General features: G+C 50.3%; 23 non-coding genes across 23 annotated transcripts; all 23 read left to right on the forward strand.

Moving 5' to 3' along the window:
- Positions 1-3474: 3474 nt before the first annotated feature.
- On the forward strand, positions 3475-3548 carry TRNAI-AAU (transfer RNA isoleucine (anticodon AAU)). The gene has a single exon. It is a non-coding gene; the product is annotated as a tRNA-Ile (tRNA).
- A 137-nt stretch (positions 3549-3685) lies between these two features.
- TRNAI-AAU (transfer RNA isoleucine (anticodon AAU)) lies at positions 3686-3759 on the forward strand. Its single transcript has one exon. It is a non-coding gene; the product is annotated as a tRNA-Ile (tRNA).
- A 771-nt stretch (positions 3760-4530) lies between these two features.
- TRNAI-AAU (transfer RNA isoleucine (anticodon AAU)) lies at positions 4531-4604 on the forward strand. The gene has a single exon. It is a non-coding gene; the product is annotated as a tRNA-Ile (tRNA).
- A 301-nt stretch (positions 4605-4905) lies between these two features.
- On the forward strand, positions 4906-4979 carry TRNAI-AAU (transfer RNA isoleucine (anticodon AAU)). The gene has a single exon. It is a non-coding gene; the product is annotated as a tRNA-Ile (tRNA).
- A 547-nt stretch (positions 4980-5526) lies between these two features.
- TRNAI-AAU (transfer RNA isoleucine (anticodon AAU)) lies at positions 5527-5600 on the forward strand. Its single transcript has one exon. It is a non-coding gene; the product is annotated as a tRNA-Ile (tRNA).
- Positions 5601-5968: 368 nt separating this feature from the next.
- Positions 5969-6042, forward strand: TRNAI-AAU (transfer RNA isoleucine (anticodon AAU)). The gene has a single exon. It is a non-coding gene; the product is annotated as a tRNA-Ile (tRNA).
- Positions 6043-7011: 969 nt separating this feature from the next.
- TRNAI-AAU (transfer RNA isoleucine (anticodon AAU)) lies at positions 7012-7085 on the forward strand. The gene has a single exon. It is a non-coding gene; the product is annotated as a tRNA-Ile (tRNA).
- Positions 7086-7222: 137 nt separating this feature from the next.
- TRNAI-AAU (transfer RNA isoleucine (anticodon AAU)) lies at positions 7223-7296 on the forward strand. The gene has a single exon. It is a non-coding gene; the product is annotated as a tRNA-Ile (tRNA).
- Positions 7297-8508: 1212 nt separating this feature from the next.
- Positions 8509-8582, forward strand: TRNAI-AAU (transfer RNA isoleucine (anticodon AAU)). The gene has a single exon. It is a non-coding gene; the product is annotated as a tRNA-Ile (tRNA).
- Positions 8583-9352: 770 nt separating this feature from the next.
- TRNAI-AAU (transfer RNA isoleucine (anticodon AAU)) lies at positions 9353-9426 on the forward strand. Its single transcript has one exon. It is a non-coding gene; the product is annotated as a tRNA-Ile (tRNA).
- A 790-nt stretch (positions 9427-10216) lies between these two features.
- On the forward strand, positions 10217-10290 carry TRNAI-AAU (transfer RNA isoleucine (anticodon AAU)). Its single transcript has one exon. It is a non-coding gene; the product is annotated as a tRNA-Ile (tRNA).
- Positions 10291-10426: 136 nt separating this feature from the next.
- TRNAI-AAU (transfer RNA isoleucine (anticodon AAU)) lies at positions 10427-10500 on the forward strand. Its single transcript has one exon. It is a non-coding gene; the product is annotated as a tRNA-Ile (tRNA).
- A 770-nt stretch (positions 10501-11270) lies between these two features.
- Positions 11271-11344, forward strand: TRNAI-AAU (transfer RNA isoleucine (anticodon AAU)). Its single transcript has one exon. It is a non-coding gene; the product is annotated as a tRNA-Ile (tRNA).
- A 137-nt stretch (positions 11345-11481) lies between these two features.
- On the forward strand, positions 11482-11555 carry TRNAI-AAU (transfer RNA isoleucine (anticodon AAU)). The gene has a single exon. It is a non-coding gene; the product is annotated as a tRNA-Ile (tRNA).
- A 136-nt stretch (positions 11556-11691) lies between these two features.
- Positions 11692-11765, forward strand: TRNAI-AAU (transfer RNA isoleucine (anticodon AAU)). Its single transcript has one exon. It is a non-coding gene; the product is annotated as a tRNA-Ile (tRNA).
- Positions 11766-13578: 1813 nt separating this feature from the next.
- On the forward strand, positions 13579-13652 carry TRNAI-AAU (transfer RNA isoleucine (anticodon AAU)). The gene has a single exon. It is a non-coding gene; the product is annotated as a tRNA-Ile (tRNA).
- Positions 13653-14864: 1212 nt separating this feature from the next.
- On the forward strand, positions 14865-14938 carry TRNAI-AAU (transfer RNA isoleucine (anticodon AAU)). The gene has a single exon. It is a non-coding gene; the product is annotated as a tRNA-Ile (tRNA).
- A 136-nt stretch (positions 14939-15074) lies between these two features.
- Positions 15075-15148, forward strand: TRNAI-AAU (transfer RNA isoleucine (anticodon AAU)). The gene has a single exon. It is a non-coding gene; the product is annotated as a tRNA-Ile (tRNA).
- Positions 15149-15918: 770 nt separating this feature from the next.
- On the forward strand, positions 15919-15992 carry TRNAI-AAU (transfer RNA isoleucine (anticodon AAU)). Its single transcript has one exon. It is a non-coding gene; the product is annotated as a tRNA-Ile (tRNA).
- A 347-nt stretch (positions 15993-16339) lies between these two features.
- On the forward strand, positions 16340-16413 carry TRNAI-AAU (transfer RNA isoleucine (anticodon AAU)). The gene has a single exon. It is a non-coding gene; the product is annotated as a tRNA-Ile (tRNA).
- A 1813-nt stretch (positions 16414-18226) lies between these two features.
- TRNAI-AAU (transfer RNA isoleucine (anticodon AAU)) lies at positions 18227-18300 on the forward strand. The gene has a single exon. It is a non-coding gene; the product is annotated as a tRNA-Ile (tRNA).
- A 770-nt stretch (positions 18301-19070) lies between these two features.
- TRNAI-AAU (transfer RNA isoleucine (anticodon AAU)) lies at positions 19071-19144 on the forward strand. Its single transcript has one exon. It is a non-coding gene; the product is annotated as a tRNA-Ile (tRNA).
- Positions 19145-22661: 3517 nt separating this feature from the next.
- TRNAI-AAU (transfer RNA isoleucine (anticodon AAU)) lies at positions 22662-22735 on the forward strand. The gene has a single exon. It is a non-coding gene; the product is annotated as a tRNA-Ile (tRNA).
- Positions 22736-23653: the final 918 nt, after the last annotated feature.

The following is a 23653-nucleotide window of genomic DNA, read 5'->3' on the forward strand; positions in this document are numbered from 1 at the left end:
AACAGTGACCATCTTGATGGAAGACTGGCAGAAAGCAGGGCTTAGAAAATGGCAAGTTAAGCATGGCACTTAATGGCTGGTTAGCTCAGTTGGTTAGAGGGTGGTGCTAATAACGCCAAGGTCGCGGGTTCGATCCCCGTACGGGCCAGCCTTTAGCATCGCCAAAGACCCACAGTGGAGTTTTGGTCTTGTTTCAAGGTATTTTGTGTGCAATCTTTGACGTCTTGATGGAAGAGTGGCAGAAAACCTTGCTCAGAAAGCGGTAAGAAAAGAATGGCGCCACATGGCCGGTTAGCTCAGTTGGTTAGAGTGTGGTGCTAATAACGCCAAGGTCGCGGTTTCGATCCTCGTACGGGCCAGCCTTTAGCATCGCCAAAGACCCACGGTGACGTTTTGGTCTCGTTTCAAGGCATTTTTTGTGCAAAAGTGATCATCTTGATGGAAGACTGGCAGAAAGATGGGCTTAGAAAGCGGCAAGTTAAGCATTGCACTTCATGGATGGTTAGCTCAGTTGGTTAGAGCGTGGTGCTAATAACGCCAAGGTCGTGGGTTCGATCCCCGTACAGGCCAGCCTTTAGCAAAGACCCACGGTGACGTCTTAGTCTCGTTTCAAGGCATTTTTTGTGCAAAAGTGATCATCTTGATGGAAGACTGGCAGAAAGATGGGCTTAGAAAGCGACTAGTTAACCATTGTCCTTCCTGGCCGTTTAGCTCGGTTGGTTAGAGCGTGGTGCTAATAACGCCAAGGTCGCGGGTTCGTTCCCCGTACGGGCCAGCCTTTAGCATCGCCAAAGTCCCACAGTGACGTCTTAGTCTCGTTTCAAGGCATTTTGTGTGCAACAGTGACCATCTTGATGGCAGACTGGCAGAAAGCAGGGCTTAGAAAGTGGCAAGTTAAGCATGGCGCTTAATGGCCGGTTAGCTCAGTTGGTTAGAGCGTAGTGCTAATAACGCCAAGGTCGCGGGTTCGATCCCCGTATGGGCCAGCATTTTGCATCGCCAAAGACCCACGGTGACGTCTTAGTCTCGTTTCAAGGCATTTTGTGTGCAAAATTTTGAGAAGCATGGCTCCACATGGACTCTTGATGGCAGACTGGCAGAAAGCAGGGCTTAGAAAGTGGCAAGTTAAGCATAGCACTTAATGGCCGGTTAGCTCAGTTGGTTAGAGCGTGGTGCTAATAAAGCCAAGGTCGCGGGTTCGATCCCCGTACGGGCCAGCCTTTAGCATTGCCAAAGACCCACGGTGATGTTTTGGTTTCTTTTCAAGGCATTTTGTGTGCAACAGTGATAATCTTGATGGAAGACTGGCAGAAAGATGGGCTTAGAAAGCGGCAAGTTAAGCATTGCACTTCATGGCCGGTTAGCTCAGTTGGTTAGAGCATGGTGCTAATAACGCCAAGGTTCCCGTACTGGCCATCCTTTAGCATCGCCAAAGACCCACAGTGACGTCGTAGTCTCGTTTCAAGGCATTTTGTGTGCAACAGTGACCATCTTGATGGAAGACTGGCAGAAAGCAGGGCTTAGAAAGTGGCAAGTTAAGCATGACACTTAATGGCCGGTTAGCTCAGTTGGTTAGAGCGTGGTGCTAATAACGCCAAGGTTGCGGTTTCGATCCCCATACGGGCCAGCCTTTAGCATCGCCAAAGACCCATAGTGGAGTTTTGGTCTCGTTTCAAGGCATTTTGTGTGCAACGTTTGACGTTTTGATGGAAGAGTGGCAGAAAATCGGGCTCAGAAAGCGGTAAGAGAAGCATGGCACCACATGGCCGGTTAGCTCAGTTGGTTAGAACGTGGTGCTAATAACGCCAAGGTAGCGGGTTCGATGCCCGTACGGGCCAGTCTATAGCATCGCCAAAGACCCACGGTGACGTTTTTGGTCTCGTTTCAAGGCATTTTTTGTGCAAAAGTGATCATCTTGATGGAAGACTGGCAGAAAGATGGGCTTAGAAAGCGACTAGTTAACCATTGTCCTTCCTGGCCGTTTAGCTCGGTTGGTTAGAGCGTGGTGCTAATAACGCCAAGGTAGCGGGTTCGATGCCCGTACGGGCCAGTCTATAGCATCGCCAAAGACCCACGGTGACGTTTTTGGTCTCGTTTCAAGGCATTTTTTGTGCAAAAGTGATCATCTTGATGGAAGACTGGCAGAAAGATGGGCTTAGAAAGCGACTAGTTAACCATTGTCCTTCCTGGCCGTTTAGCTCGGTTGGTTAGAGCGTGGTGCTAATAACGCCAAGGTCGCGGGTTCGTTCCCCGTACGGGCCAGCCTTTAGCATCGCCAAAGTCCCACAGTGACGTCTTAGTCTCGTTTCAAGGCATTTTGTGTGCAACAGTGACCATCTTGATGGAAGACTGGCAGAAAGCAGGGCTTAGAAAGTGGCAAGTTAAGCATGGTACTTAATGGCCGGTTAGCTCAGTTGGTTAGAGCGTGGTGCTAATAACGCCAAGGTTGCGGTTTCGATCCCCATACGGGCCAGCCTTTAGCATCGCCAAAGACCCATAGTGGAGTTTTGGTCTCGTTTCAAGGCATTTTGTGTGCAGCGTTTGACGTTTTGATGGAAGAGTGGCAGAAAATCGGGCTCAGAAAGCGGTAAGAGAAGCATGGCGCCACATGGCCGGTTAGCTCAGTTGGTTAGAGCGTGGTGCTAATAACGCCAAGGTCGAGGGCTCGATCCCCGTACGGGCCAACCTTTAGCATCGCCAAAGACCCACGGTGACGTTTTGGTCTCGTTTCAAGGCATTTTGTGTGCAACAGTAACTATCTTGATGGAAGACTGGCAGAAAGCAAGGCTTAGAAAGTGGCAAGTTAAACATCGCACTCAATAACCGGTTAGCTCAGTTGGTTAGAGCGTGGTGCTAATAACGCCAAGGTCGTGGGTTCAAACCCCGTACGGGCCAGCCTTTAGCATCGCCAAAGACCCACGGTGACGTCTTAGTCTCGTTTCAAGGCATTTTGTGTGCAAAATTTTGAGAAGCATGGCTCCACATGGCTGGTTGATAGCAGACTGGCAGAAAGCAGGGCTTAGAAAGTGGCAAGTTAAGCATGGCACCACATGGCCGGTTAGCTCAGTTGGTTAGAGCGTGGTGCTAATAACGCCAAGGTCAAGGGTTCGATCCCTATGCGGGCCAGCATTTAGCATCGCCCACGACCCACAGTGGAGTTTTGGTCTCGTTTCAAGGCATTTTGTGTGCAACGTTTGACGTATTGATGGATGAGTGGCAGAAAACCGGGCTCAGAAAGCGGTAAGAGAAGCATGGCGCCACATGGTCGCTTAGCTCAGTTGGTTAGAGCGTGGTGCTAATAACGCCAAGGTCACGGGTTCGATCCCCGTACGGGCCAGCCTTTAGCATCGCCAAAGACCCACGGTGACGTCTTAGTCTCGTTTCAAGGCATTTTGTGTGCAACAGTGACCATCTTGATGGAAGACTGGCAGAAAGCAGGGCTTAGAAAATGGCAAGTTAAGCATGGCACTTAATGGCTGGTTAGCTCAGTTGGTTAGAGCGTGGTGCTAATAACGCTAAGGTCGCGGGTTCGATCCCCGTACGGGCCAGCCTTTAGCATCGCCAAAGACCCACAGTGGAGTTTTGGTCTTGTTTCAAGGCATTTTGTGTGCAATCTTTGACGTCTTGATGGAAGAGTGGCAGAAAACCTTGCTCAGAAAGCGGTAAGAGAAGAATGGCGCCACATGGCCGGTTAGCTCAGTTGGTTAGAGTATGGTGCTAATAACGCCAAGGTCGCGGGTTCGATCCCCGTACGGGCCAGCCTTTAGCATCGCCAAAGACCCACGGTGACGTTTTGGTCTCGTTTCAAGGCATTTTTTGTGCAAAAGTGATCATCTTGATGGAAGACTGGCAGACAGATGGGCTTAGAAAGCGGCAAATTAAGCATTGCACTTCTTGGCTGGTTAGCTCAGTTGGTTAGAGCGTGCTGCTAATAACGCCAAGGTCGTGGGTTCGATCCCCGTACGGGCCAGCCTTTAGCATTGCCAAAGCCCCACGGTGATGTTTTGGTCTCTTTTCAAGGCATTTTGTGTGCAACAGTGATCGTCTTGATGGAAGACTGGCAGAAAGATGGGCTTAGAAAGCGGCAAGTTAAGCATTGCACTTCATGGCCGGTTAGCTCAGTTGGTTAGAGCGTGGTGCTAATAACGCCAAGGTAGCGGGTTCGATGCCCGTACGTTCCAGTCTATAGCATCGCCAACGACCCACGGTGACGTTTTTTGTCTCGTTTCAAGGCATTTTTTGTGCAAAAGTGATCATCTTGATGGAAGACTGGCAGAAAGATGGGCTTAGAAAGCGACTAGTTAACCATTGTCCTTCATGGCCGTTTAGCCCAGTTGGTTAGAGCGTGGTGCTAATAACGCCAAGGTCGCGGATTCGATCCCCGTACGGGCCAGCCTTTAGCATCGCCAAAGTCCCACAGTGACGTCTTAGTCTCGTTTCAAGGCATTTTGTGTGCAACAGTGACCATCTTGATGGCAGACTGGCAGAAAGCAGGGCTTAGAAAGTGGCAAGTTAAGCATGGCGCTTAATGGCCGGTTAGCTCAGTTGGTTAGAGCGTGGTGCTAATAACGCCAAGGTCGCGGGTTCGATCCCCGTATGGGCCAGCATTTAGCATCGCCAAAGACCCACGGTGACGTTTTGGTCTCGTTTCAAGGCATTTTGTGTGCAACGTTTGACGTATTGATGGAAGAGTGGCAGTAAACCGGGCTCAGAAAGCGGTAAGAGAAGTATGGCGCCGTATGGCCGGTTAGCTCAGTTGGCTAGAGTGTGGTGCTAATAACGCCAAGGTCGCGGGTTCGATCCGCGTATGGGCCAGCCTTTAGCATCGCCAAAGACCCACGGTGACGTCTTAGTCTCGTTTCAAGGCATTTTGTGTGCAAAATTTTGAGAAGCATGGCTCCACATGGCCGGTTAGCTCAGTTGGTTAGAGCGTGGTGCTAATAACGCCAAGGTCGCGGGTTCGATCCCCGTACGGGCCAGCCTTTAGCATTGCCAAAGACCCACGGTGATGTTTTGGTTTCTTTTCAAGGCATTTTGTGTGCAACAGTGATAATCTTGATGGAAGACTGGCAGAAAGATGGGCTTAGAAAGCGGCAAGTTAAGCATTGCACTTCATGGCCGGTTAGCTCAGTTGGTTAGAGCATGGTGCTAATAACGCCAAGGTTCCCGTACTGGCCATCCTTTAGCATCGCCAAAGACCCACAGTGACGTCTTAGTCTCGTTTCAAGGCATTTTGTGTGCAACAGTGACCATCTTGATGGAAGACTGGCAGAAAGCAGGGCTTAGAAAGTGGCAAGTTAAGCATGGCACTTAATGGCCGGTTAGCTCAGTTGGTTAGAGCGTGGTGCAAATAACGCCAAGGTTGCGTTTTCGATCCCCGTACGGGCCAGCCTTTAGCATCGCCAAAGACCCACAGTGGAGTTTTGGTCTCGTTTCAAGGCATTTTGTGTGCAACGTTTGACGTTTTGATGGCAGAGTGGCAGTAAATCGGGCTCAGAAAGCCGTAAGAGAAGCATAGCGCCACATGGCCGGTTAGCTCAGTTGGTTAGAGCGTGGTGCTAATAACGCTAAGGTCGCGGGTTCGATCCCCGTATGGGCCAGCCTTCAGCATCGCCAAAGACGCACAGTGGAGTTTTGGTCTCGTTTCAAGGCATTTTGTGTACAACGTTTGACGTATTGATGGAAGAGTGGCAGTAAACCGGGCTCAGAAAGCGGTAAGAGAAGCATGGCGCCGTATGGCCGGTTAGCTCAGTTGGCTAGAGTGTGGTGCTAATAACGCCAAGGTCGCGGGTTCGATCCGCGTACGGGCCAGCCTTTAGCATCGCCAAAGACCCACGGTGACGTTTTAGTCTCGTTTCAAGGCATTTTGTGTGCAAAATTTTGAGAAGCATGGCTCCACATGGACTGTTGATGGCAGACTGGCAGAATGCAGGGCTTAGAAAGTGGCAAGTTAAGCATAGCACTTAATGGCCGGTTAGCTCAGTTGGTTAGAGCGTGGTGCTAATAACGCCAAGGTCGCGGGTTCGATCCCCGTACGGGCCAGCCTTTAGCATTGCCAAAGACCCACGGTGATGTTTTGGTTTCTTTTCAAGGCATTTTGTGTGCAACAGTGATAATCTTGATGGAAGACTGGCAGAAAGATGGGCTTAGAAAGCGGCAAGTTAAGCATTGCACTTCATGGCCGGTTAGCTCAGTTGGTTAGAGCATGGTGCTAATAACGCCAAGGTTCCCGTACTGGCCATCCTTTAGCATCGCCAAAGACCCACAGTGACGTCTTAGTCTCGTTTCAAGGCATTTTGTGTGCAACAGTGACCATCTTGATGGAAGACTGGCAGAAAGCAGGGCTTAGAAAGTGGCAAGTTAAGCATGGCACTTAATGGCCGGTTAGCTCAGTTGGTTAGAGCGTGGTGCAAATAACGCCAAGGTTGCATTTTCGATCCCCGTACGGGCCAGCCTATAGCATCGCCAAAGACCCACAGTGGAGTTTTGGTCTCGTTTCAAGGCATTTTGTGTGCAACGTTTGACGTTTTGATGGCAGAGTGGCAGTAAATCGGGCTCAGAAAGCCGTAAGAGAAGCATAGCGCCACATGGCCGGATAGCTCAGTTGGTTAGAGCGTGGTGCTAATAACGCTAAGGTCGCGGGTTCGATCCCCGTATGGGCCAGCCTTCAGCATCGCCAAAGACGCACAGTGGAGTTTTGGTCTCGTTTCAAGGCATTTTGTGTACAACGTTTGAAGTGTTGATGGAAGAGTGGCAGTAAACCGGGCTCAGAAAGCGGTAAGAGAAGCATGGCGCCGTATGGCCGGTTAGCTCAGTTGGCTAGAGTGTGGTGCTAATAACGCCAAGGTCGCGGGTTCGATCCGCGTATGGGCCAGCCTTTAGCATCGCCAAAGACCCACGGTGACGTTTTGGTCTCGTTTCAAGGCATTTTTTGTGCAAAAGTGATCTTCTTGATGGAAGACTGGCAGAAAGATAGGCTTAGAAAGCGGCAAGTTAAGCATTGCACTGCATGGCCAGTTAGCTCAGTTGGTTAGAGCGTGGTGCTAATAACGCCAAGGTCGCGGGTTCGATCCCCGTACGGGCCAGCCTTTAGCATCGCCAAAGACTCACGGTGACGTCTTAGTCTCGTTTAAAGACATCTTGTGTGCAACAGTGACCATCTTGATGGCAGACTGGCAGAAAGCAGGGCTTAGAAAGCGGCAAGTTAAGCATTGCACTTCATGGCCGGTTAGCTCAGTTGGTTAGAGCGTGGTGCTAATAACGCCAAGGTCGTGGGTTCGATCCCCGTACGGGCCAGCATTTAGCATCGCCAAAGTCCCACAGTGACGTATTAGTCTCGTTTCAAGGCATTTTGTGTGCAACAGTGACCATCTTGATGGCAGACTGGCACAAAGCAGGGCTTAGAAAGTGGCAAGTTAAGCATGGCGCTTAATGGCCGTTTAGCTCAGTTGGTTAGAGCGTGGTGCTAATAACGCCAAGGTCGCTGGTTCGATCCCCGTACGGACCAGCATTTAGCATCGCCAAAGTCCCACAGTGAAGTATTAGTCTCGTTTCAAGGCATTTTGTGTGCAACAGTGACCATCTTGATGGCAGACTGGCAGAAAGCAGGGCTTAGAAAGTGGCAAGTTAAGCATGGCGCTTAATGGCCGGGTAGCTCAGTCGGTTAGAGCGTGGTGCTAATAACGCCAAGGTCGCGGGTTCGATCCCTGTGCGGGCCAGCCTTTAGCATCCCCAAAGACCTACGGTGACGTCTTAGTCTCGTTTCAAGGCATTTTGTGTGCAAAATTTTGAGAAGCATGGCTCCACATGGCCGCTTGATAGCAGACTGGTAGAAAGCAGAGCTTAGAAAGTGGCAAGTTAAGCATGGCACCACATGGCCGGTTAGCTCAGTTGGTTAGAGCGTGGTGCTAATAACGCCAAGGTCACGGGTTCGATCCCTGTGCAGGCCAGCCTTTAGCATCCCCAAAGACCTACGGTGACGTTTTGGTCTCGTTTCAAGGCATTTTGTGTGCAACAGTGATCATCTTGATGGAAGGCTGGCAGAAAGATAGGCTTAAAAAGCGGCAAGTTAAGCTTTGCACTTCATGGCCGGGTAGCTCAGTTGGTTAGAGCGTGGTGCTAATAACGCCAAGGTCGCGAGTTCGATCCCCGTACGGGCCAGCCTTTAGCATCCCCAAAGACCCACGGTGACGTTTTGGTCTCGTTTCAAGGCATTTTTTGTGCAACAGTCATCATCTTGATTAAAGACTGGCAGAAAGATGGCCTTAGAAAGCAGCAAGTTAAACATTGCACTTAATGGCCGGTTAGCTCAGTTGGTTAGAGCGTGGTGCTAATAACGCCAAGGTTGCGGTTTCGATCCCCGTACGGGCCAGCCTTTAGCATCGCCAAAGACCCACAGTGGAGTTTTGGTCTCGTTTCAAGGCATTTTGTGTGCAACGTTTGACGTATTGATGGAAGAGTGGCAGTAAACCGGGCTCAGAAAGCGGTAAGAGAAGCAGGGCGCCACATGGCCGGTTAGCTCAGTTGGTTAGAGTGTGGTGCTAATAACGCCAAGGTCGCGGGTTCGATCCCCGTACGGGCCAGCCTTTAGCATCGCCAAAGACCCACGGTGACGTTTTGGTCTCGATTCAAGGCATTTTTTGTGCAAAAGTGATCTTCTTGATGGAAGACTGGCAGAAAGATGGGCTTAGAAAACGGCAAGTTAAGCATTGCACTTCATGGCCGGTTAGCTCAGTTGGTTAGAGCATGGTGCTAATAACACCAAGGTCGCGGGTTCGATCCCCGTACTGACCAGCCTTTAGCATCGCCAAAGACCCACGGTGACGTCTTAGTCTCGTTTCAAGGCATTTTGTGTGCAACAGTCACCATCTTGATGGAAGACTGGCAGAAAGCAGGGCTTAGAAAGTGTCAAATTAAGCATGGCACTTAATGGCCGGTTAGCTCAGTTGGTTAGAGCGTGGTGCTAATAACGCCAAGGTTGCGGTTTTGATCCATGTACGGGCCAGCCTTAAGCATCGCCAAAGACCCACAGTGGAGTTTTGGTCTCGTTTCAAGGCATTTTGTGTGCAACGTTTGACGTATTGATGGAAGAGTGGCAGTAAACCGGGCTCAGAAAGCGGTAAGAGAAGCATGGCGCCACATGGTCGCTTAGCTCAGTTGGTTAGAGCGTGGTGCTAATAACGCCAAGGTCGAGGGTTCGATCCCCGTACGGGCCAGCCTTTAGCATCGCCAAAGACTCACGGTGACGTCTTAGTCTCGTTTCAAGTCATCTTGTGTGCAACAGTGACCATCTTGATGGCAGACTGGCAGAAAGCAGGGCTTAGAAAGTGGCAAGTTAAACATGGCGCTTAATGGCCGGTTAGCTCAGTTGGTTAGAGCGTGGTGCTAATAACGCCAAGGTCGCGGGTTCGATCCCCGTACGGGCCAGCCTTTAGCATAGCCAAAATCCCACAGTGACGTTTTGGTCTTGTTTCAAGGCATTTTGTGTGCAATCTTTGATGTCTTGATGGAAGAGTGGCAGTAAACCGGGCTCAAAAAGCGGTAAGAGAAGCGTGGCGCCACATGGCCGGTTAGCTCAGTTGGTTAGAGTTTGGTGCTAATAACGCCAAGGTCGCGGGTTCTATCCTCGTACGGGCCAGCTTTTAGCATCGCCAAAGACCCACAGTGACGTCTTAGTCTCGTTTCAAGGCATTTTGTGTGCAACAGTGACCATCTTGATGGCAGACTGGCAGAAAGCAGGGCTTAGAAAGTGGCAAGTTAAGAACGGCGCTTAATGGCCGGTTAGCTCAGTTGGTTAGAGCGTGGTGCTAATAACGCCCAGGTCACGGGTTCGATCCCTGTACGGGCCAGCCTTTAGCATCGCCAAAGACCCACGGTGACGTCTTAGTCTCGTTTCAAGGCATTTTGTGTGCAAAATTTTGAGAAGCATGGCTCCACATGGCCGTTTGATGGCAGACTGGCAGAAAGCAGGGCTTAGAAAGTGGCAAGTTAAGCATGGCGCTTAATGGCCGGTTAGCTCAGTTGGATAGAGCGTGGTGCTAATAACGCCCAGGTCACGGGTTCGATCCCTGTACGGGCCAGCCTTTAGCATCGCCAAAGACCTACAGTGGAGTTTTGGTCTCGTTTCAAGGCATTTTGTGTGCAACGTTTGACGTATTGATGGAAGAGTGGCAGAAAACCGGGCTCAGAAAACGGTAAGAGAAGCATGGCGCCACATGGCCGGTTAGCTCAGTTGGTTAGAGCGTGGTGCTAATAACGCCAAGGTCGCGGGTTCGATACCCGTACGGGCCAGCCTTTAACATCGCCAAAGACCCACGGTGACGTTTTGGTCTCGATTCAAGGCATTTTTGTGCAAAAGTGATCTTCTTGATGGAAGACTGGCAGAAAGATGGGCTTAGAAAGCGGCAAGTTAAGCATTGCACTTCATGGCCGGTTAGCTCAGTTGGTTAGAGCATGGTGCTAATAACACCAAGGTCGCGGGTTCGATCCCCGTACTGGCCAGCCTTTAGCATCGCCAAAGACCCACGGTGACGTCTTAGTCTCGTTTCAAGGCATTTTGTGTGCAACAGTCACCATCTTGATGGAAGACTGGCAGAAAGCAGGGCTTAGAAAGTGTCAAATTAAGCATGGCACTTAATGGCCGGTTAGCTCAGTTGGTTAGAGCGTGGTGCTAATAACGCCAAGGTCGCGGGTTCGATCCCTGTATGGGCCAGCCTTCAGCATCGCCAAAGACCCACGGTGACGTCTTAGTCTCGTTTCAAGGCATTTTGTGTGCAACGTTTTTCGTATTGATGGAAGAGTGGCAGTAAACCGGGCTCAGAAAGCGGTAAGAGAAGCATGGCGCCACATGGTCGGTTAGCTCAGTTGGTTAGAGTGTGGTGCTAATAACGCCAAGGTCGCGGGTTCGATCCGCGTAAGGGCCAGCCTTTAGCATCGCCAAAGACCCACGGTGACGTTTTGGTCTCGTTTCAAGGCATTTTTTGTGCAAAAGTGATCTTCTTGATGGAAGACTGGCAGAAAGATAGGCTTAGAAAGCGGCAAGTTAAGCATTGCACTTCATGGCCAGTTAGCTCAGTTGGTTAGAGCGTGGTGCTAATAACGCCAAGGTCCCGGGTTTGATCCCCGTACGGGCCAACCTTTAGCATCGCCAAAGACCCACGGTGACGTCTTAGTCTCGTTTCAAGGCATTTTGTGTGCAACAGTCACCATCTTGATGGAAGACTGGCAGAAAGCAGGGCTTAGAAAGTGTCAAATTAAGCACGGTACTTAATGGCCGGTTAGCTCAGTTGGTTAGAGCGTGGTGCTAATAACGCCAAGGTCGCGGGTTCGATCCCCGTACGGGCCAGTCTTTAGCATCGCCAAAGACCCACGGTGACGTTTTGGTCTCGTTTCAAGGCATTTTTTGTGCAAAAGTGATCATCTTGAAGGAAGACTGGCAGAAAGCTGGGCTTAGAAAGCGACTAGTTAACCATTGTCCTTCATGGCCGGTTAGCTCAGTTGGTTAGAGCGTGGTGCTAATAACGCCAAGGTCGCGGGTGCGATCCCCGTACTGGCCATCCTTTAGCATTGCCAAAGACCCACGGTGACGTTTTGGTCTCGTTTCAAGGCATTTTTTGTGCAAAAGTGATCATCTTGAAGGAAGACTGGCAGAAAGATGGGCTTAGAAAGCGCAAGTTAAGCATTGCACTTCATGGCCGGTTAGCTCAGTTGGTTAGAGCGTGGTGCTAATAACGCCAAGGTCGCGGGTTCGATCCCCGTACGGGCCAGCCTTTAGCATCCCCAAAGACCCACGGTGACGTTTTGGTCTCGTTTCAAGGCATTTTGTGTGCAACAGTGACCATCTTGATGGAATACTGGCAGAAAGCAGGGCTTAGAAAGTGGCAAGTTAAGCATTGCACTTAATGGCCGGTTAGCTCAGTTGGTTAGAGCGTGGAGCTAATAACGCCAAGGTCGTGGGTTCGATCCCCGTACGGGCCAGCTTTTAGCATCGCCAAAGACCCACAGTGGAGTTTTGGTCTCGTTTCAAGGCATTTTGTGTGCAACGTTTGACGTATTGATGGAAGAGTGGCAGAAAACCGGGCTCAGATAGCGGTAAGAGAAGCATGGTTCCACATGGCTGGGTAGCTCAGTTGGTTAGAGCGTGGTGCTAATAACGCCAAGGTCGCGGGGTCGATCCCCGTACGGGCCAGCCTTTAACATCGCCAAAGACCCACGGTGTCGTTTTGGTCTCGATTCAAGGCATTTTTTGTGCAACAATGACCATCTTGATGGAAGACTGGCAGAAAGCAGGGCTTAGAAAGTGGCAAGTTAAACATAGCACTTAATGCCTGGTTAGCTCAGTTGGTTAGAGCGTGGTGCTAATAACGCCAAGGTCGTGGGTTCGATCCCCGTACGGGCCAGCCTATAGCATTGCCAAAGACCCACGGTGACATTTTGGTTTCTTTTCAAGGCATTTTGTGTGCAACAGTGATAATCTTGATGGAAGACTGGCAGAAAGATGGGCTTAGAAAGCGGCAAGTTAAGCATTGCACTTCATGGCCGGTTAGCTCAGTTGGTTAGAGCATGGTGCTAATAACGCCAAGGTTCCCGTACTGGCCATCCTTTAGCATCGCCAAAGACCCACAGTGACGTCGTAGTCTCGTTTCAAGGCATTTTGTGTGCAACAGTGACCATCTTGATGGAAGACTGGCAGAAAGCAGGGCTTAGAAAGTGGCAAGTTAAGCATGGCACTTAATGGCCGGTTAGCTCAGTTGGTTAGAGCGTGGTGCTAATAACGCCAAGGTTGCGGTTTCGATCCCCATACGGGCCAGCCTTTAGCATCGCCAAAGACCCATAGTGGAGTTTTGGTCTCGTTTCAAGGCATTTTGTGTGCAACAGTAACTATCTTGATGGAAGACTGGCAGAAAGCAAGGCTTAGAAAGTGGCAAGTTAAACATCGCACTCAATAACCGGTTAGCTCAGTTGGTTAGAGCGTGCTTCTAATAACGCCAAGGTCGCGGGTTCGATCCCCGTACGGGCCAGCCTTTAGCATCGCAAAGGACCCACGGTGACGTTTTGGTCTCGTTTCAAGGCATTTTGTGTGCAACAGTAACCATCTTGATGGAAGACTGGCAGAAAGCAAGGCTTAGAAAGTGGCAAGTTAAACATCGCACTCAATAACCGGTTAGCTCAGTTTGTTAGAGCGTGCTTCTAATAACACCAAAGTCGCGGGTTCGATCCCCGTACGGGCCAGCCTTTAGCATCCCCAAAGACCCACGGTCACGTTTTGGTCTCGTTTCAAGGCATTTTTTGTGCAACAGTGATCATCTTGATGGAAGGCTGGCAGAAAGATGGGCTTAAAAAGCGGCAAGTTAAGCATTGCCCTTCATGGCCGGGTGGCTCAGTTGGTTAGAGCGTGGTGCTAATAACGCCAAGGTCGTGGGTTCGATCCCCGTACGGGCCAGCCTTTAGCATCCCCAAAGACCCACGGTCACGTTTTGGTCTCGTTTCAAGGCATTTTTTGTGCAACAGTGATCATCTTGATTGAAGACTGGCAGAAAGATGGCCTTAGAAAGCAGCAAACTAAGCATTGCCCTTCATGGCCGGTTAGCTCAGTTGGTTAGAGCGTGGTGCTAATAACGCCAAGGTCGCGGGTTCGATCCCCGTACGGGCCAGCCTTTAGCATCGCCAAAGACCCACAATGGAGATTTGGTCTCGTTTCAAGGCATTTTGTGTGCAACGTTTGACGTCTTGATGCAAGAGTGGCAGAAAACCGGGCTCAGAAAGCGTTAAGAGAAGCGTGGCGCCACATGGCCGGTTAGCTCAGTTGGTTAGAGTTTGGTGCTAATAATGCCAAGGTCGCGGGTTCTATCCTCGTACGGGCCAGCTTTTAGCATCGCCAAAGACCCACGGTGACGTCTTAGTCTCGTTTCAAGGCATTTTGTGTGCAACAGTGACCATCTTTAAGGAAGACTCTCAGAAAGCAGGGCTTAGAAAGTGGCAAGTTAAACATGGCGCTTAATGGCCGCTTAGCTCAGTTGGTTAGAGCGTGGTGCTAATAACGCCAAGGTCGCGGGTTCGATCCCCGTACGGGCCAGCCTTTAGCATAGCCAAAATCCCACAGTGACGTTTTGGTCTTGTTTCAAGGCATTTTGTGTGCAATCTTTGATGTCTTGATGGAAGAGTGGCAGTAAACCGGGCTCAAAAAGCGGTAAGAGAAGCGTGGCGCCACATGGCCGGTTAGCTCAGTTGGTTAGAGTTTGGTGCTAATAACGCCAAGGTCGCGGGTTCTATCCTCGTACGGGCCAGCTTTTAGCATCGCCAAAGACCCACAGTGACGTCTTAGTCTCGTTTCAAGGCATTTTGTGTGCAACAGTGACCATCTTGATGGCAGACTGGCAGAAAGCAGGGCTTAGAAAGTGGCAAGTTAAGAACGGCGCTTAATGGCCGGTTAGCTCAGTTGGTTAGAGCGTGGTGCTAATAACGCCCAGGTCACGGGTTCGATCCCTGTACGGGCCAGCCTTTAGCATCGCCAAAGACCCACGGTGACGTCTTAGTCTCGTTTCAAGGCATTTTGTGTGCAAAATTTTGAGAAGCATGGCTCCACATGGCCGTTTGATGGCAGACTGGCAGAAAGCAGGGCTTAGAAAGTGGCAAGTTAAGCATGGCGCTTAATGGCCGGTTAGCTCAGTTGGATAGAGCGTGGTGCTAATAACGCCCAGGTCACGGGTTCGATCCCTGTACGGGCCAGCCTTTAGCATCGCCAAAGACCTACAGTGGAGTTTTGGTCTCGTTTCAAGGCATTTTGTGTGCAACGTTTGACGTATTGATGGAAGAGTGGCAGAAAACCGGGCTCAGAAAACGGTAAGAGAAGCATGGCGCCACATGGCCGGTTAGCTCAGTTGGTTAGAGCGTGGTGCTAATAACGCCAAGGTCGCGGGTTCGATACCCGTACGGGCCAGCCTTTAACATCGCCAAAGACCCACGGTGACGTTTTGGTCTCGATTCAAGGCATTTTTGTGCAAAAGTGATCTTCTTGATGGAAGACTGGCAGAAAGATGGGCTTAGAAAGCGGCAAGTTAAGCATTGCACTTCATGGCCGGTTAGCTCAGTTGGTTAGAGCATGGTGCTAATAACACCAAGGTCGCGGGTTCGATCCCCGTACTGGCCAGCCTTTAGCATCGCCAAAGACCCACGGTGACGTCTTAGTCTCGTTTCAAGGCATTTTGTGTGCAACAGTCACCATCTTGATGGAAGACTGGCAGAAAGCAGGGCTTAGAAAGTGTCAAATTAAGCATGGCACTTAATGGCCGGTTAGCTCAGTTGGTTAGAGCGTGGTGCTAATAACGCCAAGGTCGCGGGTTCGATCCCTGTATGGGCCAGCCTTCAGCATCGCCAAAGACCCACGGTGACGTCTTAGTCTCGTTTCAAGGCATTTTGTGTGCAACGTTTTTCGTATTGATGGAAGAGTGGCAGTAAACCGGGCTCAGAAAGCGGTAAGAGAAGCATGGCGCCACATGGTCGGTTAGCTCAGTTGGTTAGAGTGTGGTGCTAATAACGCCAAGGTCGCGGGTTCGATCCGCGTAAGGGCCAGCCTTTAGCATCGCCAAAGACCCACGGTGACGTTTTGGTCTCGTTTCAAGGCATTTTTTGTGCAAAAGTGATCTTCTTGATGGAAGACTGGCAGAAAGATAGGCTTAGAAAGCGGCAAGTTAAGCATTGCACTTCATGGCCAGTTAGCTCAGTTGGTTAGAGCGTGGTGCTAATAACGCCAAGGTCCCGGGTTTGATCCCCGTACGGGCCAACCTTTAGCATCGCCAAAGACCCACGGTGACGTCTTAGTCTCGTTTCAAGGCATTTTGTGTGCAACAGTCACCATCTTGATGGAAGACTGGCAGAAAGCAGGGCTTAGAAAGTGTCAAATTAAGCACGGTACTTAATGGCCGGTTAGCTCAGTTGGTTAGAGCGTGGTGCTAATAACGCCAAGGTCGCGGGTTCGATCCCCGTACGGGCCAGTCTTTAGCATCGCCAAAGACCCACGGTGACGTTTTGGTCTCGTTTCAAGGCATTTTTTGTGCAAAAGTGATCATCTTGAAGGAAGACTGGCAGAAAGCTGGGCTTAGAAAGCGACTAGTTAACCATTGTCCTTCATGGCCGGTTAGCTCAGTTGGTTAGAGCGTGGTGCTAATAACGCCAAGGTTGCGGGTGCGATCCCCGTACTGGCCATCCTTTAGCATTGCCAAAGACCCACGGTGACGTTTTGGTCTCGTTTCAAGGCATTTTTTGTGCAAAAGTGATCATCTTGAAGGAAGACTGGCAGAAAGATGGGCTTAGAAAGCGCAAGTTAAGCATTGCACTTCATGGCCGGTTAGCTCAGTTGGTTAGAGCGTGGTGCTAATAACGCCAAGGTCGCGGGTTCGATCCCCGTACGGGCCAGCCTTTAGCATCCCCAAAGACCCACGGTGACGTTTTGGTCTCGTTTCAAGGCATTTTGTGTGCAACAGTGACCATCTTGATGGAATACTGGCAGAAAGCAGGGCTTAGAAAGTGGCAAGTTAAGCATTGCACTTAATGGCCGGTTAGCTCAGTTGGTTAGAGCGTGGAGCTAATAACGCCAAGGTCGTGGGTTCGATCCCCGTACGGGCCAGCTTTTAGCATCGCCAAAGACCCACAGTGGAGTTTTGGTCTCGTTTCAAGGCATTTTGTGTGCAACGTTTGACGTATTGATGGAAGAGTGGCAGAAAACCGGGCTCAGATAGCGGTAAGAGAAGCATGGTTCCACATGGCTGGGTAGCTCAGTTGGTTAGAGCGTGGTGCTAATAACGCCAAGGTCGCGGGGTCGATCCCCGTACGGGCCAGCCTTTAACATCGCCAAAGACCCACGGTGTCGTTTTGGTCTCGATTCAAGGCATTTTTTGTGCAACAATGACCATCTTGATGGAAGACTGGCAGAAAGCAGGGCTTAGAAAGTGGCAAGTTAAACATAGCACTTAATGCCTGGTTAGCTCAGTTGGTTAGAGCGTGGTGCTAATAACGCCAAGGTCGTGGGTTCGATCCCCGTACGGGCCAGCCTATAGCATTGCCAAAGACCCACGGTGACATTTTGGTTTCTTTTCAAGGCATTTTGTGTGCAACAGTGATAATCTTGATGGAAGACTGGCAGAAAGATGGGCTTAGAAAGCGGCAAGTTAAGCATTGCACTTCATGGCCGGTTAGCTCAGTTGGTTAGAGCATGGTGCTAATAACGCCAAGGTTCCCGTACTGGCCATCCTTTAGCATCGCCAAAGACCCACAGTGACGTCGTAGTCTCGTTTCAAGGCATTTTGTGTGCAACAGTGACCATCTTGATGGAAGACTGGCAGAAAGCAGGGCTTAGAAAGTGGCAAGTTAAGCATGGCACTTAATGGCCGGTTAGCTCAGTTGGTTAGAGCGTGGTGCTAATAACGCCAAGGTTGCGGTTTCGATCCCCATACGGGCCAGCCTTTAGCATCGCCAAAGACCCATAGTGGAGTTTTGGTCTCGTTTCAAGGCATTTTGTGTGCAACAGTAACTATCTTGATGGAAGACTGGCAGAAAGCAAGGCTTAGAAAGTGGCAAGTTAAACATCGCACTCAATAACCGGTTAGCTCAGTTGGTTAGAGCGTGCTTCTAATAACGCCAAGGTCGCGGGTTCGATCCCCGTACGGGCCAGCCTTTAGCATCGCAAAGGACCCACGGTGACGTTTTGGTCTCGTTTCAAGGCATTTTGTGTGCAACAGTAACCATCTTGATGGAAGACTGGCAGAAAGCAAGGCTTAGAAAGTGGCAAGTTAAACATCGCACTCAATAACCGGTTAGCTCAGTTTGTTAGAGCGTGCTTCTAATAACACCAAAGTCGCGGGTTCGATCCCCGTACGGGCCAGCCTTTAGCATCCCCAAAGACCCACGGTCACGTTTTGGTCTCGTTTCAAGGCATTTTTTGTGCAACAGTGATCATCTTGATGGAAGGCTGGCAGAAAGATGGGCTTAAAAAGCGGCAAGTTAAGCATTGCCCTTCATGGCCGGGTGGCTCAGTTGGTTAGAGCGTGGTGCTAATAACGCCAAGGTCGTGGGTTCGATCCCCGTACGGGCCAGCCTTTAGCATCCCCAAAGACCCACGGTCACGTTTTGGTCTCGTTTCAAGGCATTTTTTGTGCAACAGTGATCATCTTGATTGAAGACTGGCAGAAAGATGGCCTTAGAAAGCAGCAAACTAAGCATTGCCCTTCATGGCCGGTTAGCTCAGTTGGTTAGAGCGTGGTGCTAATAACGCCAAGGTCGCGGGTTCGATCCCCGTACGGGCCAGCCTTTAGCATCGCCAAAGACCCACAATGGAGATTTGGTCTCGTTTCAAGGCATTTTGTGTGCAACGTTTGACGTCTTGATGCAAGAGTGGCAGAAAACCGGGCTCAGAAAGCGTTAAGAGAAGCGTGGCGCCACATGGCCGGTTAGCTCAGTTGGTTAGAGTTTGGTGCTAATAATGCCAAGGTCGCGGGTTCTATCCTCGTACGGGCCAGCTTTTAGCATCGCCAAAGACCCACGGTGACGTCTTAGTCTCGTTTCAAGGCATTTTGTGTGCAACAGTGACCATCTTTAAGGAAGACTCTCAGAAAGCAGGGCTTAGAAAGTGGCAAGTTAAACATGGCGCTTAATGGCCGCTTAGCTCAGTTGGTTAGAGCGTGGTGCTAATAACGCCAAGGTCGCGGGTTCGATCCCTGTACGGGCCAGCCTTTAGCATCGCCAAAGACCCACAGTGGAGTTTTGGTCTCGTTTCAAGGCATTTTGTGTGCAACGTTTGATGTATTGATGGAAGAGTGGCAGAAAACCGGGCTCAGAAAGCCGTAAGAGAAGCATAGTGCCACATGGCCGGTTAGCTCAGTTGGTTAGAGCGTGGTGCTAATAACGCCAAGGTCGAGGGTTAGATCCCTGTACGGGCCAGCCTTTAGCATTGCCAAAGACCCACGGTGACGTTTTGGTCTCGTTTCAAAGCATTTTTTGTGCAAAAGTGATTTTCTTGATGGAAGACTGGCAGAAAGATGGGCTTAGAAAGCGGCAAGTTAAGCATTGCACTTCATGGCCGGTTAGCTCAGTTGGTTAGAGCATGGTGCTAATAACACCAAAGTCGCGGGTTCGATCCCCGTACTGGCCAGCCTTTAGCATCGCCAAAGACCCACGGTGACGTCTTAGTCTCGTTTCAAGGCATTTTGTGTGCAACAGTCACCATCTTGATGGAAGACTGGCAGAAAGTAGGGCTTAGAAAGTGTCAAATTAAGCATGGCACTTAGTGGCCGGTTAGCTCAGTTGGTTAGAGCGTGGTGCTAATAACGTCAAGGTCGCGGGTTCGATCCCTGTACGGGCCAGCCTTTAGCATCGCCAAAGACCCACAGTGGAGTTTTGGTCTCGTTTCAAGGCATTTTGTGTGCAACGTTTGACGTATTGATGGAAGAGTGGCAGAAAACCGGGCTCAGATAGCGGTAAGAGAAGCATGGCTCCACATGGCTGGGTAGCTCAGTTGGTTAGAGCGTGGTGCTAATAACGCCAAGGTCGCGGGGTCGATCCCCGTACGTGCCAGCCTTTAACATCGCCAAAGACCCATGGTGACGTTTTGGTCTCGATTCAAGGCATTTTTTGTGCAACAATGACCATCTTGATGGAAGACTGGCAGAAAGCCGGGCTTAGAAAGTGGCAAGTTAAACATAGCACTTAATGCCTGGTTAGCTCAGTTGGTTAGAGCGTGGTGCTAATAACGCCAAGGTCGCGGGTTCGATCCCCGTACGGGCCAGCCTATAGCATTGCCAAAGACCCACGGTGATGTTTTGGTTTCTTTTCAAGGCATTTTGTGTGCAACAGTGATAATCTTGATGGAAGACTGGCAGAAAGATGGGCTTAGAAAGCGGCAAGTTAAGCATTGCACTTCATGGCCGGTTAGCTCAGTTGGTTAGAGCATGGTGCTAATAACGCCAAGGTTCCCGTACTGGCCATCTTTTAGCATCGCCAAAGACCCACAGTGACGTCTTAGTCTCGTTTCAAGGCATTTTGTGTGCAACAGTGACCATCTTGATGGAAGACTGGCAGAAAGCAGGGCTTAGAAAGTGGCAAGTTAAACATGACACTTAATGGCCGGTTAGCTCAGTCGGTTAGAGCGTGGTGCTAATAACGTCAAGGGTGCGGTTTCGATCCCCGTACGGGCCAGCCTTTAGCATCGCCAAAGACCCACAGTGGAGTTTTAGTCTCGTTTCAAGGCATTTTGTGTGCAACGTTTGACGTTAGTGATGGAAGAGTGGCAGAAAACCGGGCTCAGAAAGCGGTAAGAGAAACATGGCGCCACATGGCCGGTTAGCTCAGTTGGTTAGAGCGTGGTGCTAATAACGCCAAGGCCGAGGGCTTGATCCCCGTACGGGCCAGCCTTTAGCATCGCCAAAGACCCACGGTGAAGTTTTGGTCTCGTTTCAAGGCATTATTTGTGCAAAAGTGATCTTCTTGATGGAAGACTGGCAGAAAGATGGGCTTAGAAAACGGCAAGTTAAGCATTGCACTTCATGGCCGGTTAGCTCAGTTGGTTAGAGCATGGTGCTAATAACACCAAGGTCGCGGGTTCGATCCCCGTACTGCCCAGCCTTTAGCATCGCCAAAGACCCACGGTGACGTCTTAGTCTCGTTTCAAGGCATTTTGTGTGCAACAGTCACCATCTTGATGGAAGACTGGCAGAAAGCAGGGCTTAGAAAGTGTCAAATTAAGCATGGCACTTAATGGCCGGTTAGATCAGTTGGTTAGAGCGTGGTGCTAATAACGCCAAGGTTGCGGTTTCGATCCCTGTACGGGCCAGCCTTTAGCATCGCCAAAGACCCACAGTGGAGTTTTGGTCTCGTTTCAAGGCATTTTGTGTGCAACGTTTGACGTATTGATGGAAGAGTGGCAGTAAACCGGGCTCAGAAAGCGGTAAGAGAAGCATGGCGCCACATGGCTGGTTCGCTCAGTTGGTTAGAGTGTGGTGCTAATAACGCCAAGGTCGCGGGTTCGATCCCCGTACGGGCCAGCCTTTAGCATCGCCAAAGACCCACGGTGACGTTTTGGTCTCGTTTCAAGGCATTTTTTGTGCAAAAGTGATCTTCTTGATGGAAGACTGGCAGAAAGATGGGCTTAGAAAGCGGCAAGTTAAGCATTGCACTTCATGGCCAGTTAGCTCACTTGGTTAGAGCGTGGTGCTAATAACGCCAAGGTCGCGGGTTCGATCCCCGTACGGGCCAGCCTTTAGCATTGCCAAAGACCCACGGTGACGTCTTAGTCTCGTTTCAAGGCATTTTGTGTGCAACAGTGACCATCTTGATGGAAGACTGGCAGAAAGCAGGGCTTAGAAAATGGCAAGTTAAGCATGGCACTTAATGGCTGGTTAGCTCAGTTGGTTAGAGGGTGGTGCTAATAACGCCAAGGTCGCGGGTTTGATCCCCGTACGGGCCAGCCTTTAGCATCGCCAAAGACCCACAGTGGAGTTTTGGTCTTGTTTCAAGGTATTTTGTGTGCAATCTTTGACGTCTTGATGGAAGAGTGGCAGAAAACCTTGCTCAGAAAGCGGTAAGAAAAGAATGGCGCCACATGGCCGGTTAACTCAGTTGGTTAGAGTGTGGTGCTAATAACGCCAAGGTCGCGGTTTCGATCCCCGTACGGGCCAGCCTTTAGCATCGCCAAAGACCCACGGTGACGTTTTGGTCTCGTTTCAAGGCATTTTTTGTGCAAAAGTGATCATCTTGATGGAAGACTGGCAGAAAGATGGGCTTAGAAAGCGGCAAGTTAAGCATTGCACTTCATGGATGGTTAGCTCAGTTGGTTAGAGCGTGGTGCTAATAACGCCAAGGTCGTGGGTTCGATCCCCGTACAGGCCAGCCTTTAGCAAAGACCCACGGTGACGTCTTAGTCTCGTTTCAAGGCATTTTGTGTGCAACAGTGATCATCTTGATGGAAGACTGGCAGAAAGATGGGCTTAGAAAGCAGCAAGTTAAGCATTGCACTTCATGGCCGGTTAGCTCAGTTGGTTAGAGCGTGGTGCTAATAACGCCAAGGTAGCGGGTTCGATGCCCGTATGGGCCAGTCTATAGCATCGCCAAAGACCCACGGTGACGTTTTTGGTCTCGTTTCAAGGCATTTTTTGTGCAAAAGTGATCATCTTGATGGAAGACTGGCAGAAAGATGGGCTTAGAAAGCGACTAGTTAACCATTGTCCTTCCTGGCCGTTTAGCTCGGTTGGTTAGAGCGTGGTGCTAATAACGCCAAGGTCGCGGGTTCGTTCCCCGTACGGGCCAGCCTTTAGCATCGCCAAAGTCCCACAGTGACGTCTTAGTCTCGTTTCAAGGCATTTTGTGTGCAACAGTGACCATCTTGATGGCAGACTGGCAGAAAGCAGGGCTTAGAAAGTGGCAAGTTAAGCATGGCTCTTAATGGCCGGTTAGCTCAGTTGGTTAGAGCGTAGTGCTAATAACGCCAAGGTCGCGGGTTCGATCCCCGTATGGGCCAGCATTTTGCATCGCCAAAGACCCACGGTGACGTCTTAGTCTCGTTTCAAGGCATTTTGTGTGCAAAATTTTGAGAAGCATGGCTCCACATGGACTCTTGATGGCAGACTGGCAGAAAGCAGGGCTTAGAAAGTGGCAAGTTAAGCATAGCACTTAATGGCCGGTTAGCTCAGTTGGTTAGAGCGTGGTGCTAATAACGCCAAGGTCGCGGGTTCGATCCCCGTACGGGCCAGCCTTTAGCATTGCCAAAGACCCACGGTGATGTTTTGGTTTCTTTTCAAGGCATTTTGTGTGCAACAGTGATAATCTTGATGGAAGACTGGCAGAAAGATGGGCTTAGAAAGCGGCAAGTTAAGCATTGCACTTCATGGCCGGTTAGCTCAGTTGGTTAGAGCATGGTGCTAATAACGCCAAGGTTCCCGTACTGGCCATCCTTTAGCATCGCCAAAGACCCACAGTGACGTCGTAGTCTCGTTTCAAGGCATTTTGTGTGCAACAGTGACCATCTTGATGGAAGACTGGCAGAAAGCAGGGCTTAGAAAGTGGCAAGTTAAGCATGACACTTAATGGCCGGTTAGCTCAGTTGGTTAGAGCGTGGTGCTAATAACGCCAAGGTTGCGGTTTCGATCCCCATACGGGCCAGCCTTTAGCATCGCCAAAGACCCATAGTGGAGTTTTGGTCTCGTTTCAAGGCATTTTGTGTGCAACGTTTGACGTTTTGATGGAAGAGTGGCAGAAAATCGGGCTCAGAAAGCGGTAAGAGAAGCATGGCACCACATGGCCGGTTAGCTCAGTTGGTTAGAACGTGGTGCTAATAACGCCAAGGTAGCGGGTTCGATGCCCGTACGGGCCAGTCTATAGCATCGCCAAAGACCCACGGTGACGTTTTTGGTCTCGTTTCAAGGCATTTTTTGTGCAAAAGTGATCATCTTGATGGAAGACTGGCAGAAAGATGGGCTTAGAAAGCGACTAGTTAACCATTGTCCTTCCTGGCCGTTTAGCTCGGTTGGTTAGAGCGTGGTGCTAATAACGCCAAGGTAGCGGGTTCGATGCCCGTACGGGCCAGTCTATAGCATCGCCAAAGACCCACGGTGACGTTTTTGGTCTCGTTTCAAGGCATTTTTTGTGCAAAAGTGATCATCTTGATGGA

Source organism: Leptodactylus fuscus, chromosome 5 (assembly GCF_031893055.1).
Source record: "Leptodactylus fuscus isolate aLepFus1 chromosome 5, aLepFus1.hap2, whole genome shotgun sequence".
Taxonomy (NCBI): Eukaryota; Metazoa; Chordata; class Amphibia; order Anura; family Leptodactylidae; genus Leptodactylus; species Leptodactylus fuscus.